Genomic DNA, 17206 nt, shown 5'->3' with positions numbered 1-17206 from the left:
TGAAAAGTCTTTTTTAACAATTCTTGTATTGATGTGACTTTAATTTGTGCTGAGAGCGGCGTTACAAATGAGATAGTGCAATATATTGTCAAGTATAGCGTGACTCGCGTTAGCAAATAAAAAAATGGAGTGAACGCAACAACAAAAATGTGTGTGTAAAACACAAAAAATATCATGTGCTTGTGAAGATTGGTGATTTTTTAAACTAACGCATTTCAGGTGAAAACATTATTACATACTCATGTGTCATGTCGAAATTAATATAAATATAAAGGTGCTAGTGCATTTTCTGAATCGGATGTGTATACATAGGCTCGGGTTTTGGGGAGGGGACATTTTCACTCCAAACAAGCCACAGTGCCACTTTGATGTAAAGGGCTACTATCTGGGATATAATTTGCAGGAGTATTATGTAGGGAGTTGGACAGCAAGATGTCTGTTCATATTACACTTGAACTTCTGCATGTCAGTACAGTCAGGAAAGCAGGAACCCGGAAGAGAATTCCAAAGTCTGTCAGTCCTAGAGAAGAAACTATTAGAGTAGAAGACTTTCTTACATCTAGGGATCTCTACTGTGTAGAGGTGGGATTTTGCTGTTGTTGGGTTTGTCAGGGGTATTTACGTCGAGGGGGTACAAGGGCTTGTAGTTCGTCAGAGCATCCACTATTAAAATACTTGTAGAACAGACAGCAACATTTCGTCGATGGTGCAGGACCTATTAGGTTGGCGACTCTCTTTTGAACCCTGTCTAAGAGGGAGAGACTAGCAGCAGATGCATTAGCCCAAATGTGGCAACAGTACGCCATACATATGCCAATGGTGGCCTTGTGGAGGTACAATATACTCTCAGGTGTAAGTAACTTTCTAGCATGGTAGAGAGCCCACCTTCTTTGCTGCAGCCTTGGTAATGTCTTCAACGTATCTTTTCCAACTCATATTCCTCGTGAATGTTAAGCCGAGGAGTTTGAAAGAAGTACTTTCAGATAATGTATCATTAGCCATGGCTATAAGAGGTTGAGCAGGTTTCTTGTAGTTATTAGAGGAAAGAAGCTTAGTCTTGACAGCATTGAGTGTGACCATCCATTTTTGTCCCCTTTCCACTACAGACTGGAGGTCTTCCTCTAGCGTTTCCACCATTGCCTTGGATATGTATTCGTTTTCCTCTCATGTCTGTTATAGTGTGGTGTCGCCAGCTAATATATCCATCTTAGAGACAATTTTATCAGGGCGGTCATTTATGAATATCAGGAATAATAATGGTCAAGGATCGACCCCTGAGGTACACCTGCATTTATATCATATTGTTTTGACGTATGACCATCGAGGACAACCTGCATTCTTCTTTTATGGTTTAATTATGTGAAGTATTTGTCCAGTAATACTACAGAATCTGATTTCCGTGAGAAGACTTGTGCTATACCCTCAAGCACCTGACATAAACCGTCGGATTATGTGACCCAACCATCTGTGATAATAGAAAATTACATCAGTAATGGTTAAATTAGAACTGAATTAGAGCTTTTTATTATGTGAACACTCCTGGGCAACAACCTATGGTCTTGCTGATCCAAATTGTTTGGTAGGAGATGCAAAATACAAGAAGGAAAAATAACTTTGGAAATGAGGAAATTGATAATAACATTAATAATATTGTTTTGTGACGGGAATCGTTACATGGTATCACATAGCATCGTTTTGTTTTGGATATGACCTTGGGTACAAGGTTTTTAGGATTTCGTCCATGAGGGAAATTTGTATGGAAAAATTCAATTCATGTGAGCAAAATTACTTAACAAATGATTTAACCAATTTAGCCAATCAGGGCGAATCCAATTTGGATGTAATGAAGATGAATGAAAAACCCAGACTTCTCAAACCTACACCGTCACCTACTATAAGAGGGTGCGCAAAGCGTTTTTTAATTTTTTTTTATTTGCTAGTCTAGTCAGTCAAACCCGGTTGAAGTTGAGTTGAACCTGTCCACCCATCCATATGTGCCACAACTCCCATTCACTGCCCGTCATATAGAGAGAGGGGAGAGGAAACAATCAGTTGTCGAAAAAGGTTACGTTTGAATCACTGTCTAAACAGACTGCTTGTTGAAAACGAATCCATATATTTTTCCCCTCTTTTCATAAACGTAAAATAACATTTTTGTATCCAGAATTTATTTAATAATTAATCTATATAAACGAAAACCCAAGTATTTACTTCTGGGGTCAATTATTTGTTGCATATGGAATTTGTGACTAACCCACAAACCAATGATACCAATTGGAGAAATTTCTTTCAGGATATAGCAAGCAGGAGAGAGGGACGGCTAAGCCAGAGTTGTCCATTTTGCTTATTCTTTTTTAATTCTTTTATTTCTGTTCTTTTTCTTGCGAGCCACTGTTCAGGCAGGGAATACAGGAATCGCACATCAACCCCATCATTATATAAGCGACTGAGACCACGCTATTGAACTTTCTTAGGTGTTCAAAACTGGGACCACCTAGAACTACACTTATGTACAGATGAATGCAATGGCCTTCACCGAATTATATTGGTGCTTTCGTGACCCTTGAAAATTCCATAACTTTGGGTCTGATAACGGGCGTCACCATGTTATATTGGTCCTGTTTAGCCAGGAAATGACCTCTGACTGGGAGAGACCAGAGTCTTCGTCATATCATAATTATGCTAAGCGTCGCCGAACAAATCTTAAAAACGTTCTGAAACAGAAAATAGCAACATACATCAGAATCGAATTACAATTAAAAATCAATTTAAACAAAAAACAAACATTAAAAAAAATGGAAAACAATAAAATAAAATAGAACAAAAACTGAATGTGCACTTGCGCAAACTAACATGCTGACCAGGTCTTAATTTCATAAAAACTAATTGTCTATCTCAGTTTTAAATATGATATTCCTTTTCGGCAGTTTTTTTATGGAGAGAGGTGATGAATTCGTCATTGTTGAGGTAAATAAGTATGTCTAAAACATAATTTTTTATTAACATTTAATTCATAGGTGAATGTAAGTGAAGGGTTGATTTAAATATGCTTTGTCGTTTTATTATTCCATCGGCATTGTCTGCTAGAATAAGGATATTGTCAACGTACCTGGCATAAAATAATGGGTTTAGTGATTGTATTAAATATTTACTTTTCGAGGTTGGACATGTAAAAATTGTTGATAAGCGATTCAAGTACAGAATCTATGGAGATGCCATCAATTTGGGTATCAATATTTCCCTTACGATCATAGAAGGGAACTTCAGTTGTGCAGGTTAGTAATAACTTTTTAAGTATTCTAGGATTAATTTTAAGTGGAGGGAGGGAGAGGGTTGTATATGCTACCAATAATGATGTCCATTGTTTCATGTTTTAAATAAACTTTCAATTGTAAAGTGGAAAAACGTGCCCTTCCATCTCGTTACACAAAAAGCAAATGACTGCCTCCATCTTTCCTCTATATACAGCTATCAGGGGAGATAATTTCCTAGATACTTTCTGTATCTGGAGATATAACTCCCAGGGTATGTATGAGAAGCAGATAACTCATTTACCTATACATGCCCCTGCCTTCCCCTGTGATCACGGGATAAATTATCATGGTCATCTTTATGTGCACCAGAGAACTTATGCAATTTTCCATGCATATGGTAATAAGTTTATTGGCACTCTTGTTTTGCGACATGAAAGTTCTCTTAACAGTGAGAGGACTGTCTGTATGTGTACGTTTTCATGTAGTATCATCAACTTCTATTTCTTTATCATGCTCGCAGGGTAATCCCATATTGATATGCCATTCAACAGCCACTGCTTCCTCAGTGGGCTGTTCTTTAGGATTTATGGACGGATTTGAGGTTCCTGCTGTGATGTAATGTGGGCCATCCACAACTGGGAATATTTTACAGAGCATCCGACAGTTGCAGAGTGTTACTCGATTGCTCCCATCTAATTGCACTTAGTACTGTCGGTTTTCATATGTCTCCACGATCTTCCCTATCTTCACCATCAACGTGGGTAGTGACCATCCTACTTCTGGATCTGGACAAAGTCTCCGACTTGAAGTTCTCAGAGTGAATGGCAATGCTGGTTGTAGAATTGTTTAGGAAGCAATGAGAAATTACATCAGCTGTAGATCTCACAGGATAGAAACCATATTGCTTGTTACTGAATAGGTTGTCTTCACAAAGGTGGTTGACAATTTCTCTATTTATCACAGATTCAAGCAACTTACTCATGACACACAGAAGACTAATTGATCTATACTGAGATGCAAAAGATCGATCTTCACTATTTTTAAATATTGGGTAAACTAATGAGGTCTTCCAATATGTTAGGAAGCATTTCTCTTTTAGGTGTCGATTAAACAGCTTTGCAAGTTTTGGTTGTAGCTTTTTGAGTACATACACTGGAATATTGTCAGAACCAGTTGCTTTGCTGGCATGAAGGTTCTTGATGCGTGTGACAACAGACACCATCATGCACAGATATGTGGATGTCGCTTAGATTATTTTCAGTTTTAGGGGAAATTCGGGAAGGTAAAATGGCCCTGATCACATAGGTAAGTTTCTTGCAAAGTCCTTGTTAAAGAGGTTGGCTTTGTCAGATGCTGACAAAATCACTCTATGGCCGAGATAGAGGACTCGCATCTGTTCAGGACCTTGTTTGTTATTTGCCAAAACTCATGAGAACTAAGCCTCTGTTTTTCTACTTTGGACTTGATGGACTGAGCATATGACTCCCTTGGTTTTTTATAATCCTTTTACAGGATCAAACGTTGCAGTGCTAGACTTATGTGGGGCCTATTTGCGAGTATATGTTGACATCTTTTTGGCATTCCAAACAATGGAGATCAAGGGACAACAATAGTCGTACCCACCTTGGATTTAGGCTCAATGTCACCCCTTTGATAATACAAGCCATTGTTAATGCCATCTTCAGCCAGGATTATATCATACACGCTGCTACGTCTTTTATATTGACAAAAGTTTTGTGAATGAGAGTGTGTGTTATGCAACCCATATCAAGGAACATTTGGATAAATTTGGTTTGGCAGAACGGCTGAGACTGGGCTCACGTGTGTTGGAATTACATATTCAGGTGAAGCGAGGAAAACTGTTATGGCAGCATGGAAGTGACCTTCCAGTAGTCCCTGATAGACTTACCCGTTAAATTGTATTTTCAGTGTGCGGGAAACTGACTGGCGATTTCTCGGTGTGGTTATGTGTCGCCACAACATTTGCAAAATGAAGGGTAACCATTGACAACTGGAATGGATGACTAAAGTGAAAGACCCTCTTCTAGCATGGATTATCAAAAAAAATTGTTGAGATTAACCCAGGATGATTCAGTGAAAGATGACTGGTGTATTTGTAGAGAAGATGTTAAAGTGTGGGTGGACGCTGGTTCTATTGCTACTGACATGGTTATGGAGAGCAATGGTTGCATAGCGAAAAATGCAATCTGGCTCTGAACAGTGCATGAGAACAAGCATATAAATTTACCTGAGCTTGATGTTGTGCTGTGAGATATCAACCTTGCATTGCAGTGGAAAGCCAAAATTATACATTTACGAACAGACTGTATATGTGTATATCGGTGGATAACTGACATATTGTCTGGTCAGATGAGAGTGTACACTAAAGCAGCCTCTGAAATTTTAATTAGGCATCACCCCTCCATGTTCCAAGAGTTGGCCTGAAATAGGCACTGAAGATTGATGTGGGGCTCAATCAGTTTCACGATAACAGAGCTGAACAACTTATTCAGGTACCACAGCAATGGTTAAATGAAATCCATAAAAAGACAGAACCCAGAGAACCTAGGTGTGCCATAGTCACAGAACACAATGTTTCTTAGGTACAGACAATTCATCGGTCCAGCAGACATCCCAGTGTGAAGAGGACATTGTACTTTGTAAAGTTAGCCAACCCAGTAATAACTGAAGCTGGGATGCAGACGGTGGTTGGGGGACTGCAAAAAATGCCAATCAATAGATCCAGCCTTAGTACATTGAGAGCCAAATAAGCTTGACGTCCTTGAAAATTGGACCATGGTTGTTATGAACATAACTCATTTCGGCACTCAATTGTACTGTACATTGATAGACTGTGGCTCTAACTGTTTTGCCATCTAGAAGCAGTTGCACTGGCAAGATTCTGCTACGTTATTAAGCAGTTGGAGATTGTGTTCTGTGAAAGAGGGCTGTTAATTGAATTGTTCACTGATAATGACGTAAAGTTTTTTGGAAAGATATTTGCTGAGTTTTCATGGATGTGGGGTGTGCACATTTGATTTCGGTGCACCCACATACCATTGGGAAACAAAAACATTGAGAGGTTCCATCACACAATCAAGCGCATTGTGGCAAGAACATGGTACACGATCTTGGAGGCAGTGACTGGCACAAAGTTATGCCTAAGGACGACAAGACAGCTATAACTGCACCTGCGAGTGTACTATACACATATAGAATCCATGTCAAGGATATGGATGAAGGGGTAGCGTCTTGCAATACAGTTGTTAGTCAATAAGTAAAGGGGTGCTATTGTGCCAGTAGTCACCCCTTTTATACTGAACAGGCGTATGAGAGTTTGTTGCCATAGTTAGTGATCACAATCAATGGAAAGAGGGCTAGAGCTCTTGTTGATACTGGATGTACAACAACACTTATTACTACGAGCGTCGCCAACTCTTGGAATGGAACCAGCAACGTTAGAGCGGTGGATGCTGTGGAGAGGCCGATGCGGAGATTGAGTAAGGAATATGCCATTGTGACTAAGAGTGATCATGCTGAATAGACTGGTTGCAGGAATTGATGTGGTGCTGGGCCTGGACACGATAGACTGACTGGGAGGAGCTACTATTGCTAAAGGCCAGGTGAAGTTTGGCAATCAGAGTGCACCGGGAATAACAGGAAGTGTAACCAGGGGTGATATCAACCAACCGTCGAAACCCCGACCATGTCTGATTGAGGATGATGACTTTCGAGCCTGCTTCGATGGCGAAAAATGGATGGTAGAATGGCGATAGACCGCGGAGCCACCTGTATTGACAAATCGGGTCAGCTGCTACAAAAGCACACTGAAAGGAGCTGTGGAGCTGCAGTTTGAAAAAGAAGTTGAGAGATGGATAGATGAAGGAATATTAATGCCGTGGTCAGGGAAAGTTGAAGGAATTTTGCCACTCATGGCTGTGGTCCAACCTATTGAGAAGAAAGTTAGGCCAGTGTTGGATTTCTGTGAGCTGAACAACTTTGTCGCTTGTCACACAAAGGATGGAATCAATGTGTGTGACGAAGTCGTAAGGAAATGGAGGAGGATGAAGCAGGCAACTAAAATTGTGAACCTGAAGTCAGCCTACCTCCAACTTCATGTGGATGAGAAATTGTGGAAATATCAATTGGTAGAGTATAAAGGTCAAGTTTATTGTCTGACCAGATTAGGATTTGGTCTGAACTCCACACCAAAGATAATGACGGCAGTTCTTAAGACAGTGCTGGCCAAAGACGATGCAGTAAAGAGAGGCACCTGCTCTTACATCGACGATGTACTAGTGGACGAAACAGAGGTGACTGCAGAAAGGGTGAGAGAGCATAGCAAAGCATATGGACTGACGACAAAACCGCCTGAGTCACTGGAAAACGGAATGGCTTTGGGATTTCGACTACAGAACAATAAGGCAGGAAAATTGATGTTTGGGTGAGGAAATGAGATCCTTGAAGCCAAGGTTGACCTAGCCAAGAGAGAGCTTTTCTCTATATGTGGAAAGCTGGTTGGCCACTACCCAATAGCTGGATGGCTGCGAACTGCGTGCAGTTTTATTAAAAGGCAGATTGGGACAGACAGTTTGGAAGATGCAGTTGATCAAGAAGTGCTTCATATGATACAAGAAGTCATTGCAGAAGTGAAAAAAATGGACCCTGTGAGAGGAGAATGGCATGTAAAGGAGGGCCATGAAGGGGTGATATGGACTGATGCTAGCAGTGTAGCATTAGGGGTATTATTGGAAATAGGAAAAGTGGCTGTTGAAGATGCTGCTTAGCTATGCAAAAAGGATGATAGCGCCCATATCAATGTTGCGGAACTCAATGCTGTGATGAAAGGCATCAATCTAGCTCTAAAATGGGGGCTACAGATAGTGAACATTAAAACAGACTCTGCAACAATTGCGTCGTGGATTAAATCGGAGCTGTCTGGTGATAAGTGGATCAAAACAAAAGGAGCAGCAGAGATGCTTATCAAGCGTAGACTTGGAGCGCTGGGAGACTTGGTTCGAGAATTCGAACTAAAGGTAACTATTACCTTAAATCCGTCACAAAAAAATAAAGCATATGGGCTGACAAGAGTCAAGAAAGCCTGGCTACACAAGGAAAGAGACGGGGCTCCAGCATGTTGTGCAGTAGAGAATTTAAAAGACCTGCATAACCTGCATCATTTTGGAAAGGAACGGACCCTTTACCTGGCAAGAAAAGTAAACCCACACGTCACAATGCAAGACGTCCAAAAGGTGGTGGAACAATGTAGGGAATGCCAATCAATCGACCCTGCACTGGCTAGACATGAAAAAAGGGAACTGCATGTTGAAGAGAATTGGCGGAGATTGGCCATTGACATCACACATTATCAACATGAACCGCATATAACTATGATAGATTGTGGGCCTGGGAGAGTAGCGATATGGCGGAAAATCAAGAATGAAACAGCAGAAGAGGTAAAGAGAGTTGTCGAGGAGGTTTTTATGGAAAGGGGGCCAGTAGAAGAGGTGTTGGCGAATAATGGTACGTCTTTCCGCTCGGAAGTTTTTAGAGACTTATGTGCGAAGTGGAATGTGGGGCTATATTTTAGAACTGCATACCATCCAAGTGGAAATGGAATTATAGAGGCACCAACGCACTATAAAAGCTGTGGCATCAAGAAGCCAGATTTCGCCCCAAGAAGTAGTTTTTTGGTACAATATGACGTTGAAGGTTGGTCAAGACGAAAATTCAGTGCCGCACCGGTCTATTTTTCCTTATGAATGGCGACATCCATTGACTGTAACACAGAGAGAAGAACAGGCCTGCGTGGACAACGCAGTTGGTGAAGAGGTGTGGGTGAAACCACCCAATTCTCGTTGCACGACTCGCTGGGGAAAAGGTACAGTGACTGAAGTACTCTCCAAAAACAAGGTAGCGATTGACGGAATGCCTCGTCACATTTTAGATATACAGAGAGTCTCCTTGCCATCAGAGGAAGGGGAGGTTGATGCTGATGTTGAAGTGTCTAAAGAAGAGCCTCTTCAACGATCGCACCGTGAACGAAGACGCCCAGCGTGGATGGCAGACTATGATACTAATTATTGATCTTAGAGATCAAAGGGGCGTGTGGTTAAAAGTAAAGAACCTTACCTCATGCATCGTGCGGCTCGTGTTAGGAAAGAAAAAAAAAATGAGAAAATAAAAATGGCCGCCCCCTGGTATTTATGGACTGAAAATCACGTGATGTGACAAGAGGGAGGAGGTGGTATGCAAATGAGATGTGGTTGGGTCTCTCTATAAAAGAGCCGTCTTCTTTATTTTGGGTGTCAGTGTGGAAAGTGCAGAGAGAAGAGAACAGTTGGATTTGAGTTTGAGACTTTTAATCTGAGGTTGAGTTCAAATTTAACGTCAGAGTCGTGCAGATAAAAAAGCAGACAGGCTAGTTAAAAAACATGTAAAAAATAAAACACAAGTTTGGGAAAAGGACTTTAGGGTTTTGATGCTTTTAGAAAATAAATAATTCAATACAAGCCTCTGAAATGACGAACACAACAACTTCATAAAATGTAACACATAACAGGTTTATTAAGGAGAATGTGCTCTGGATGATATATTCTTGGTTAAAAGCTGGACTCCGGCTACCTGGTGCTATCACGGTAGTTATTCCAGTGGAATCGTCAATACTGGTTGAAATAACACCGAAGTGGAGAGAGCGAAGAAAAAGGGTCCATTCCGTTTGGTGTCTCTCTCAGTAAGGAAGAGTTCTTCTCCTCTAAACCGGATGCTGGCCGCTTTCCTTAGGGGATAGAAAGGATCAATGTGCCACATCCTGATTGGTCAATATGTGGCCAAATAGCACAGGAGAGAGGCATTGATTCGTTAAAAGAAAAAAGTTCCATTTGTTTCTGCTACAGGATCCCCATTTAGATAGTGATGCAAATTCTTCTAGGGGTCCTAATATAGTCAGTGAGACAAAACCATTTCGGGATTTCATTGAAAAGTTTGATCTTGTCAATAAATTTAAGATTGAAAAACACTTTAACATAGTATGGACTTGGATAAATAGGTGTGGCTCTGATCTGTTGCAACTCTCGAGTTACATCAATCAGTTCTTAGTTAGGAGAGTCGACGTGGGGTTTTTAAATTGTCCAAATTTTCATGATATAGTTTATTCAGATCATAGACTCGTCCAGGTATTGGTAAACTTAGATAGTCTTAAACCTAGAATGGCTGAGTACTGGAAATTCAACACCTCGTTATTCAAGTTGGTAGTCTTCCAAGAACAGCTTTTACTAACCTTACAGCAGGAAGTGGCGGGGCCATAATTGTGAATAAGAGGTAGGGCTCCCTTAGAAAAAAAAGACTAGGTCATTTGCTGCTGATTATAGTAAATGACTCAACCTTAATTCTAGGGCAATGAAAGCGATACTAGAAGCTAGATTACATTGGGCAGCAGAGGTGGGATATAGTGATAATTTTACTATAGTTAAGGTTGAACTGGACTCTTTAGATAACAAGGAGGATCAGGGATTTGTAGTTAGGGCTAGGTTAAAAATAGTGCCGAGCAAGGTGACAAGCATGGCTACTTCACTATGTGCAGAAGAGCATTGAAAGTCCACTGATCAACACGTCGCCAGTGGCACATTGCTGGGAAGACTTACTGTGACCACAAAGGACAGGATTTGGGAGGGTTTTTGCTCTCATTTTCAGGAACTTTTCATCAGGGTGTCCAGTATGATGCCTATTTAGCTGACTTTCTCGTCTTGAGACGACCAAAGCAGCTAGGTGCGAAGGATGTATAAAAGAAGAAGAAATCTTCTGGAGGCTCTGAAACAGGCCAGGCTGAATAGATCTCCAAAGATTGATGGTTTGCCTTACATACTATATTTGAGGCATTTTTGTTCCCTTACTGGCCATCTTGTACGACTCCTGGTTTAGGAATGGGTTCAATTCTCAGTACTTTACCAGGGGTATCATTAAATTGCTTCGCAAGGACAAAAATATGGGGATGGCATAGGTAATTTCAAACCCTTAATGATGTTAAATACAGAGTTAAAGATTTTTGCCAAGATATTGGCTAACTGCTTGCAAATTGCTTTGTATCGCCTAATAAGTTCCGAATAGATCTGTGCTGTTAAGGGTTGGACAATTCAAGATAATTTGCACATGGTATGCCTAATCATAGATAAAGTCGGTATTGAAGCTTTAATGATCAATTTAGATCAGTCCAAAGCATTCAATAGGGTCGATCATTGATACTTAGAGACTGTCTTTTCTTCAGCCGGATTTGGTCCTCAGTTTTGCTTCTGGATTCGCTTCTTGTATGCAAACCCTGATGCGATCATGGTGGTAAATGATTTGAGACCGAGGCCTTTCAATTTGCCCAAATTCATTCCTCAACGTTGTCTGCTCTCACCAATACTTTATGTTTGTTTTAGAACCGTTCCTTCTAAGGTGAACCTGGTCCTTTGCAGTATTACATTTCCCAGTGCTCGCACCATTTTGAAGTACTCTGACTATGCCAGCAATTTGACTGTTATGAGCAGTGCCAAGATTGGAGTCGTCGACATGGAAATAAGATGGTATAAACAAGTGACAGGGGCCGTAATCAACTGTGACAAATCAGTTGGCTTGCACATTGGTGTCTGGAGAGGAGTACCACTTCAGATTGGACAGATAGACCATGCAAGATACTTAGTATCTGATTTGATCCAGATCTGCAGCTGGAGAAAAATTGGTTGGAAATGATGAAAGTGGTTAAGATCACTACATGTCTGTGGTTTTTTAGAAATCTTACTTTTAAGGGAAAGGCGAAGGTGTGCAATTCACATATTTATCTGCTCATTCTTTACTGACTATCAGTACTTCCACTCCCAGAGACCATGTTGCTCAATTTAGTGCAGGCTTTTTTTCAGTTCCTGTGGCAGGGAAATCAGCCTTTGGTTGCACAGGAGATATATTATCTACATCCATCTGAAGGTGGTCTGTGGATGCTAAGTGTCGGCATCCAACGACGTTTTGTCTTACCTACTAGACCAAATGTATACATCTTGTAAGAGAAATGTTAGTTTTTGTAAGGAAGACACTAAGAAAGCCTTCCCGGCTTGGAAAAGTGTACACTCGACTGAGGGGGAGGTACACAGGTTGCCCTGAGGCGGACGAGTGCTCCTTTTATCAAAAATGTCGACATGCCTTGAAGTTCTTGCTATGTATGAAAGCCTCTCTGACACCTGACTGTTGTCTCATAAGGCACTATATAAGGCTATGGTGAGGGGATTTGCTCAAGATGATAGGATTGGGGAGCTCGGTCTTACGAAGGGAGAGATGCGTTTAATTTGGCTTTGGGCTCCCAAGATGAGCTGTTTCGACAATTAGAAAGCATCACTCACTTGGTTGATAAGAACTGCACTCTGGGTCAGCAAAAAGCTTTACGCAGCGGGTTTAACAGAGACACCGAGTTGTGTCCGATGCAGAGACTGGGAGAAGAATATCAGTCATGCCTTCTTTTACTGCACTACTGTGCATCTATTGTGTAGGTTAAAGGCTATGCAGTTCCTATGTTGAACGGACAGTTCTTTGTCCTGGAGGCTTTTTTGGTCACCTGCAATTAGGCTCCAACCATGAAAAAGGAAGAACACTATGTATTTCTTTGCTTACTAGCAGTTATGAGAGGAATGCTATCGTGGACAGAAGGAAGTTTACAGGGATGAGACCATCACTGCTCTCCAGCTTGTGCACATTTTCAAACATCACCTGAAAATGCATATCGGGCTGGAGAAGGTGAAACTCTCCTCGACAAACTTCGACAAAAGGTGGGTGAAAGTTTCACAACTGTGACGTTTGAATGGAGCTAATTTCGAGTGGTACTTGGACTTAGATAGAGGATATTGGGTAACCAAAGTGAACTGCGACAAATCCTTTTGATCCAGTTAGGACTAGAGTAGCTTATTTCTTGATTTTCCCCAATTTTTAACTTAGCTAGTGTATGAATGATGTCATAAGGCCCCCAATTATTTTTGCCCCCATTTCTAGTTGATAATGCCCATTCCCGTCCCCAATTAGGTGACAGATTCACTGTTTTGGCAGTAATATAGGACCACTTGATTAATTTCTAAAGAGGTGTTTTTTAAATAAAGGTTTCAGTTTTTTAATTTTTTTTGTTTTTGTTTTTGTTTTTTGTTTTCTATCTGCTATAGTCTTGGGGAAGGGGGGGGGGTTCTTATACTAACAATTTTTTCTGTCACTGTATATATTTCATATCTCCTGCATATAAATTTTTATTTTCCCAGCTCCCCACATTGTATATATTGTCATATTTGTTTTTTAGTAAGTCATAGAGAGATTTTGTTTTGGAGTTTCAGACTAGTTAAGTTTGAATATACGTTAATTAGGTTTAGAGTTACTCCATCCCCTTTTTGGGGCCTTGTGCTACATCTCATGTGTTTTTTTATGTATATATTTATGAATTATTTGTTTTAATAAATTGACATGAATAAATATTGCCCTAGCAATGTGCCATGTTGAGTCGTTTTGACAGAGTCGTTCGGGATTGTGTTGTTTCCATGGAGTTGTTCAGGATTGTGCCGGGTCACATGGACGAAATTGTTCGGGACCATGCCAGAGTGTGTGGACAGAATTGTTTCCGACTTTGTTGAGTTGTGTATACAACATCGTTTGGTTTCTGTTTATTATCCAATTGACTTCACAGTTGTCGCAGCTTTTTTTTTTTCCTCTCTTCCCTTGTGAAGCAACAGATGAAAGTATCAACTCATGGTGATATTTTCTGCTAAGAAAGTTGCTACAGTATCCAGAGAATGCGGTAGATGGAAAACAAAGAAGAAAAGCAGGTGTAAAAGTACACCAGGACAGGGGACACCATCACTACCATGATTAAGAACTTCACTGTAAATATCTGGAGATCCTGACACTGAGGAATGTTGTAGAGCTGGTAGCAGGGATGCCATGAAGTGGGTTAAGTGTTTCATTTATGATTCCTGGTATCCCATACAGTGCACCAACATCAACATTTCACTTAAAGGCCTTCAAAATTACGAATGTGATTATTGCACATAGTATCCCTGATGCTTAATGCCCAGAGTGATTATTGTGCCTATTGCTCCAGGTGACTAAAATTTTTGGAAAGTTAATCTGAGTTTTTTAAATATTCAACAAAATGTGCGTTCTTCTCTGATGAACACGAATCAGTTGTTTGTTTGTTTGTTTGTTCGTTTTTGAAACAAGATATCATATTTTGCCCTTGATAGTCCAAAAACTTTGAAAACTAACTTTTATGAAGATAAAGTATAGAATCAGTGAAAAAGGTGATGCCTAATACCCCAGTTTACCCTATGTATTATAGAAATGGAATTGAATCCGAAAAGTCTAGGTTGCACGATGATGTTTGCTCTACACAGGTCTGAACGCTTCTTTCTTAGAACTGCCTACCTATGGACCACTGTTCTGCTGGCTTGCTTCTTGACCAACTACAATATCATTGCCTTCAAGTCGAATGTAAACAAGTTCGGAAAAGTCTGACGATTTTCCCTCTACACAGGTCTGAACGCTTCTGCCCACTCCCCCAACACCTGCTTTTATGGTGCCCGGGCACACCTCAAAACCATGTGTGAGACGCGATTTTTTGAGAACTGTTTGAGACCATGGGCATTAAAAGAAAACAGTTGCCATCTTGGATCATTTTGTTTTTCCTTCTCAGCGCACATGACAGACACAAGCACATTTTTGCGGTAAGCCTTTTCTATTTTCCCCAGACTCCCCCCTGATCTCATGATTACAGCAATGGCACGGAGGTGGTGGTCGCCTCCACCAGGTGCTTCTTCGAACTAGGGGGATGATGCACACCTCATCTTCGCTTGCGCTCTCATTCGCAGTCTGTGAGTCAAAAAAAACTGTGTACTCCAGAAGACTACTGATGTCTGAGTCACTTTTCAGATAAAGCTGGTGCAAACCATATTGATGCCTCACTGATCTCCGACTGATTTGCTCGTGTCATCCAGAGGTGGTTGCAACTGCGTTGCCAGCCATAGGTCCCTAACGTAATGGGGTATGTTGTTGACTTGCACTGCCTGTGTGCTGATCACCTCAGTAACGCACCCGATTCCATACCTCGTTGTGCACTTGCTGCACGGGTTTTTAATCCAGACAACATCCTCTTTCTTTAGCCTATCTCTGATTGTTTCCAGTTCAGGTAACAGGTTGGTCTCTATGCCTTTTACCCTGACGTGATACCTATACAATGCATAGACCGGCACCATGGAGGATGAGATATCATTCTTCAGGGTCATGTTATACAGGTAGACAACTTCAGACACTGTGCAGCCCGTCCTGGCTGCGATGGTCTTGACAGTGGTTCCACATTTCTGCTTGGTATGTGGGCATATCGGAACTGCAGGCGTACTCCCCATCGGCAAACTTTTTTAATTACTCATTGGTGAATGTGGTGCCATTGTTGGTTAGTATCTCTATTGGGGGAGGGGCCTCATTCATGAAAAGCACTGTTTAATTGATGGATGACGGCGGCTGTATCTTGCCAGTGCAGCAGCCGCCATATCATAAACCTGGATGTGCCACAGTCAATGAGAGTTAGGAAATCCTCGCCGTTGTGGTGGGTAATATCTATAACCAGTTAGCTCAAGTGGTTCCTCACCTCCAGCTTCCCTTTCTCCCAGCTACCCACATGGAGGTGCTCAACTAACTTTCCACACAGCGAAAATATGCTTTGCCACATAGCAACGTGGGGTATGTCTGGGACGTTGTTCCTTTGCTTCCACCATAGGATATCATTCTCTTTCCAGACCTGCAGACCAAGCACCCATGCACCATTCTGTAGCCTTTCCGGTTCCTTGCTCCTTCATGCTCATTGCAGCCATAATTAATTCCCTCATCCACATACACATCATCAATATATGCAGATGTTGCCTGCCTGTATGTGCTCATTCTTAGCCAGAATGGCATCAACAATCATTTGCAGAATCGATGGTGCCACATTAAGTCCAAACCCCATGCGGGTTAGACAATACCTTTTCCCCTTAATAAGTATGATTTGGTAGGACCACAGTGATCAGTGCACACGCAGCTGAAGATAGGCATGCAAAGATCTAACATAGATACATTAGATCCCATTTGCCACCATTCTCTCAATTTCTAAGTGCATACGTCCACGCGAGCTGTAAAAGGGTCCATGTGCTCATTCAGTTCTCGATAGTCGAGCACCAGCCTCAACCTTATGCTTGTTTTGCTGGATAACTGCAATTAGCAGATCAGGCACTTTGGGGAACCCAATTCCTTCTCGGGATAAAGAACTAGCCACCTGTTATTGATCCAAGTCTGTAGTTCCTTGCTATATTCTGCATGGGCTCCGGGAGGAATCTTATATTCCAGCACTCTATTGTACAACTTCTCTGGTGGCTGCTCATTCGACCATTTCTAGGATATCATCCAGGACTTCATGCGCTGGCTGGTCGAATTCAGCACAAAAGTCAGGCTGGTCAAGCTCCATGGCTACGCCCAGAGTGATACCTGCTTCAGTGAACCATGCCCTACCCTTATCGTCAATACGGACGTCACCCAATTCTTTGATAGCGTCCATTCCTAGGAGCAGGTCATAACCAAGCAACTCACCGTCTATAACCAGGGCTTGCACGGCTACTGAGAGCCCATCGTCAATACTCACATGGATGATGCTTACTCCACAAGAGGCTAGAGAGCCCCCACACCCCATTAGCACTGGGCCCTCATCTTGTCCCATGTATCACAGCATGCCTTGTGCTATAGCTTACTCCCCTTGTCATTTCCCAGACAACTTCTGGCTATGTAACCCAAATTGTTGCACCAGTAGCAACGCATGTGTCTTCATATCCTTCGATCAGGCACCTCCTTCACATCACTTTGGCAGTCTCTGAAAAAATGGTTTAGTCCGCCACATTTATAACACTTTGTGTCTTTAGTTGACA

Source organism: Euprymna scolopes, chromosome 12 (assembly GCF_053919585.1).
Source record: "Euprymna scolopes isolate OS-2025 chromosome 12, ASM5391958v1, whole genome shotgun sequence".
NCBI classification, from domain to species: domain Eukaryota; kingdom Metazoa; phylum Mollusca; class Cephalopoda; order Sepiida; family Sepiolidae; genus Euprymna; species Euprymna scolopes.
The sequence above is the reverse complement of the archived record's forward strand: the minus strand, read 5'-3'. Positions refer to the sequence as shown.